The sequence below is a fragment of the Chrysoperla carnea genome, unplaced genomic scaffold (genome assembly GCF_905475395.1).
Source record: "Chrysoperla carnea unplaced genomic scaffold, inChrCarn1.1, whole genome shotgun sequence".
Lineage (NCBI taxonomy): Eukaryota > Metazoa > Arthropoda > Insecta > Neuroptera > Chrysopidae > Chrysoperla > Chrysoperla carnea.
The window spans coordinates 101,488-107,621 of NW_025408262.1; positions in this window are offsets into that span (position 1 = coordinate 101,488).

The window sequence follows — 6,134 nt, forward strand, 5'->3', positions numbered from 1 at the left end:
TGACTTACTTGGATCAAAATTTCAATGATTTGTATAGTCATGGCTCTCATGTTGAAAAATCGAAAATTTTCAAAAAATGTTTTTTCCATCGAAAAATGTCAAATTTAATCATTTTTGGCTTATTTCTACTTAGTCCAGTCATAAACGACCTCCATGTATACATTTTGACATACTTGGATCAAAATTTCAATGATTTGTATAGTCATGACATTCTAGTTGAAAAATCGGAAATTTTCAAAAAATGTTTTTTCTATCGAAAAATGTCAAATTTGATCATTTTTGGCTTATTTATACTTAGTCCTGTCATAAACGACCTCGATGTATACATTTTGACTTACTTGGATCAAAATTTTAATGATTTGTATAGTCATGACATTCTAGTTGAGAAATCGAAAATTTTCAAAAAATGTTTTTTCTATCGAAAAATGTCAAATTTGATCATTTTTGGCTTTTTTAAACTTAGTCCAGTCATAGAGGACCTCTATGTATGCATTTTGACTTACTTGGATCAAAATTTCAATGATTTGTATAGTCATGACATTCTAGTTGAAAAATCGCAAATTTTCAAAAAATGTTTTTTCGATCGAAAAATGTCAAATTTAATCATTTCTGGCTTATTTCTACTTTGTCCAGTCATAAAGGACCTCTATGTATACATTTTGACTTACTTGGATAAAAATTTCAATGATTTGTATAGTCATGACTCTCATGTTGAAAAATCGAAAATTTTCAAAAAATGTTTTTTCCATCGAAAAATGTCAAATTTAATCATTTTTGGCTTATTTCTATTTAGTCCAGTCATAAAGGACCTCTATGTATACATTTTGACTTACTTGGATCAAAATTTCAATAATTTGTATAGTCATGACATTCTAGTTGTAAAATCGAAAATTTTCAAAAAATGTTTTTTCTATCGAAAAATGTCAAATTTGATCATTTTTGGCTTATTTCTACTTAGTCCAGTCATAAAGGACCTCTATGTATCCATTTTGACTTACTTGGATCAGAATTTCAATGATTTGTATAGTCATGACTCTCATGTTGAAAAATCGAAAATTTTCAAAAAATGTTTTTTCTATCGAAAAATGTCAAATTTGATCATTTTTGGCTTATTTATACTTAGTCCAGTCATAAACGACCTCCATGTATACATTTTGACTTACTTGGATCAAAATTTCAATGATTTTTATAGTCATGCCATTCTAGTTGAAAAATCGAAAATTTCCAAAAAATGTTTTTTCTATTGAAAAATGTCAAATTTGATCATTTTTGGCTTTTTTATACTTAGTCCAGTCATAGAGGACCTCTATGTATGCATTTTGACTTACTTGGATCAAAATATCAATGATTTGTATAGTCATGACATTCTAGTTGAAAAATCGAAAATTTCCAAAAAATGTTTTTTCTATCGAAAACTGTCAAATTTTATCATTTTTGGCTTAAATATACTTAGTCCAGTCATAAACGACCTCGATGTATACATTTTGACTTTCTTGGATAAAAATTTCAAAGATTTGTATAGTCATGACATTCTAGTTGAAAAAGCGAAAATTTTCAAAAAATGTCAAATTTGATCATTTTTGGCTTTTTTATACTTAGTCCAGTCATAAAGGACCTCTATGTATCCATTTTGACTTACTTGGATCAAAATTTCAATGATTTGTATAGTCATGACTCTCATGTTGAAAAATCGAAAATTTTCAAAAAATGTTTTTTCTATCGAAAAATGTCAAATTTGATCATTTTGGACTTATTTATACTTAGTCCAGTCATAAACGACCTCTATGTATACATTTTGACTTACTTGGATGAAAATTTCAATGATTTTTATAGTCATGCCATTCTAGTTGAAAAATCGAAAATTTTCAAAAAATGTTTTTTCTATCGAAAAATGTCAAATTTGATCATTTTTGGCTTATTTATACTTAGTCCAGTCATAAAGGACCTCTATGTACCCATTTTGACTTACTTGGATCAAAATTTCAATGATTTTTATAGTCATGCCATTCTAGTTGAAAAATCGAAAATTTCCAAAAAATGTTTTTTCTATCGAAAAATGTCAAATTTGATCATTTTTTGCTTATTTCTACTTAGTCCAGTCATAAAGGACCTCTATGTATACATTTTGACTTACTTGGATCAAAATTTCAATGATTTGTATAGCCATGACTCTCATGTTGAAAAATCGAAAATTTTCAAAAAATGTTTTTTCCATCGAAAAATGTCAAATTTGATCATTTTGGCTTAATTCTACTTAGTCCAGTCATAAAGGACCTCTATGTATACATTTTGACTTACTTGGATAAAAATTTCAATGATTTGTATAGTCATGACTCTCATGTTGAAAAATCGAAAATTATCAAAAAATGTTTTTTCTATCGAAAAATGTCAAATTTGATCATTTTGGACTTATTTCTACTTAGTCCAGTCATAAAGGACCTCTATGTATACATTTTGACTTACTTGGATCAAAATTTCAATGATTTGTATAGTCATGACTCTCATGTTGAAAAATCGAAAATTTTCAAAAAATGTTTTTTCCATCGAAAAATGTCAAATTTAATCATTTTTGGCTTATTTCTACTTAGTCCAGTCATAAAGGACCTCTATGTATACATTTTGACTTACTTGGATCAAAATTTCAATGATTTGTATAGTCATGACTCTCATGTTGAAAAATCGAAAATTTTCAAAAAATGTTTTTTCCATCGAAAAATGTCAAATTTGATCATTTTTGGCTTATTTCTACTTAGTCCAGTCATAAAGGACCTCTATGTATACATTTTGACTTACTTGGATCAAAATTTCAATGATTTGTATAGTCATGACTCTCATGTTGAAAAATCGAAAATTTTCAAAAAATGTTTTTTCTATTGTAAAATGTCAAATTTGATCATTTTTGGCTTTTTTATACTTAGTCCAGTCATAGAGGACCTCTATGTATGCATTTTGACTTACTTGGATCAAAATTTCAATGATTTGTATAGTCATGACATTCTAGTTGAAAAATCGAAAATTTTCAAAAAATGTTTTTTCTATCGAAAAATGTCAAATTTGATCATTTTTGGCTTATTTCTACTTAGTCCAGTCATAAAGGACCTCTATGTATCCATTTTGACTTACTTGGATCAAAATTTCAATGATTTGTATTGTCATGACATTTTAGTTGAAAAATCGAAAATTTTCAAAAAATGTTTTTTCCATCGAAAAATGTCAAATTTAATCATTTTTGGCTTATTTCTACTTAGTCCGGTCATAAAGGACCTCTATGTATACATTTTGACTTACTTGGATCAAAATTTCAATGATTTGTATAGTCATGACTCTCATGTTGAAAAATCGAAAATTTTCAAAAAATGTTTTTTCCATCGAAAAATGTCAAATTTAATCATTTTTGGCTTATTTCTACTTAGTCCAGTCATAAAGGACCTCTATGTATACATTTTGACTTACTTGGATCAAAATTTCAATGATTTGTATAGTCATGACTCTCATGTTGAAAAATCGAAAATTTTCAAAAAATGTTTTTTCCATCGAAAAATGTCAAATTTAATCATTTTTGGCTTATTTCTACTTAGTCCAGTCATAAAGGACCTCTATGTATACATTTTGACTTACTTGGATCAAAATTTCAATGATTTGTATAGTCATGACTCTCATGTTGAAAAATCGAAAATTTTCAAAAAATGTTTTTTCCATCGAAAAATGTCAAATTTAATCATTTTTGGCTTATTTATACTTTTTCCTGTCAAAAAGGACCTCTATGTATCCATTTTGACTTACTTGGATCAAAATTTCAATGATTTGTATAGTCATGACTCTCATGTTGAAAAATCGAAAATTTTCAAAAAATGTTTTTTCCATCGTAAAATGTCAAATTTGATCATTTTTGGATTATTTCTACTTAGTCCAGTCATAAAGTACCTCTATGTATACATTTTGACTTATTAGAATCTAAATTTCAATGATTTGTATAGTCATGACTCTCATGTTGAAATATCGAAAATTTTCAAAAAATGTTTTTTCTATCGAAAAATGTCAAATTTGATCATTTTTGGCTTTTTTATACTTAGTCCAGTCATAGAGCACCTCTATGTATGCATTTTGACTTACTTGGATCAAAATTTCAATGATTTGTAATGTCATGACATTTTAGTTGTATAATCGAAAATTTTCAAAAAATGTTTTTTCTATCGAAAAATGTCAAATTTGATCATTTTTGGCTTATTTCTACTTAGTCCAATTATAAAGGACCTCTATGTATACATTTTGACTTACTTGGATCAAAATTTCAATAATTTGTATAGTCATGACTCTCATGTTGAAAAATCGAAAATTTTCAAAAAATGTTTTTTCCATCGAAAAATGTCAAATTTAATCATTTTTGGCTTATTTCTACTTAGTCCAGTCATAAACGACCTCCGTGTATACATTTTGACATACTTGGATCAAAATTTCAATGATTTGTATAGTCATGACATTCTAGTTGAAAAATCGGAAATTTTCAAAAAATGTTTTTTCTATCGAAAAATGTCAAATTTGATCATTTTTGGCTTATTTATACTTAGTCCTGTCATAAACGACCTCGATGTATACATTTTCACTTACTTGGATCAAAATTTCAATGATTTGTATAGTCATGACATTCTAGTTGAAAAATCGAAAATTTTCAAAAAATGTTTTTTCTATCGAAAAATGTCAAATTTGATCATTTTTGGCTTTTTTATACTTAGTCCAGTCATAGAGGACCTCTATGTATGCATTTTGACTTACTTGGATCAAAATTTCAATGATTTGTATAGTCATGACATTCTAGTTGAAAAATCGAAAATTTTCAAAAAATGTTTTTTCTATCGAAAAATGTCAAATTTAATCATTTTTGGCTTATTTCTACTTTGTCCAGTTATAAAGGACCTCTATGTATACATTTTGACTTACTTGGATCAAAATTTCAATGATTTGTATAGTCATGACTCTCATGTTGAAAAATCGAAAATTTTCAAAAAATGTTTTTTCCATCGAAAAATGTCAAATTTAATCATTTTTGGCTTATTTCTACTTAGTCCAGTCATAAAGGACCTCTATGTATACATTTTGACTTACTTGGATCAAAATTTCAATAATTTGTATAGTCATGACATTCTAGTTGTAAAATCGGAAATTTTCAAAAAATGTTTTTTCTATCGAAAAATGTCAAATTTGATCATTTTTGGCTTATTTATACTTAGTCCAGTCATAAAGGACCTCTATGTATACATTTTGACTTCCTTGGATCAAAATTTCAATGATTTATATAGTGAGGATTCGTTGATTGTCATTGAATGTGATAACAAGTTTATTTTTGTGCTCTGATAAATTATTTAATAGAAATAGTTTTTAACCAATTTTTTAAATTAATGAGTTTTTATAGAGTTTTTGGAAGTTTATAAAGTGTATAATAGTGTTGTGGTCTTGTTTCTATCAATTTTTTTTCTATGCACAGTTTGTAGAAATATTATAAAGAATGTTTTAATTTATCTATACAAACACTGCCATTAAATTATTATTTATGTTAAAAACAATACGACAAACAAGTGACTTTTTGGTGTCCTAGCTTTGATATATAATTTTGTGTATGATACATAAGTCTACGTGGTCGTGGTCGCTAAGTGACAAAATTCATTACAGTTGTTTCTTAAACTGACTGCTGACAATCGTGAGATCAAATCCAGTCAGGGGAAAAAAATTATTTATATTGTATTTGTAATTTCTATTTATTTTCATCTTTACACTTCGCATTTTTAATATTTTTACTGATTGATCTTTCAACCTCTATCTGTCGCCCTTTAATAAACAAACATGGATGAAAAGCAGTTTGAATTATTATTAGCTAAAATGGATATTATGAATTCAAATATCGAGCAAAACAATAGTACCACAAAAACGATTTTGAGTGAGTTGAAAGTTGTCAAAAATGAAAATAATGCATTAAAAAAAGAAGTAACCACTCTACACGAGCGTTGTGATCAATTGGAAAGAGAATTAAAGAAAAGAAATATTTTATTTGATCTGCCCCCACAATTAATGCCAAAACAGCTTTCTGATTTAGAGACAACTATTATAGGTATTGTAAATAATATTATGAAAGTAGGTAT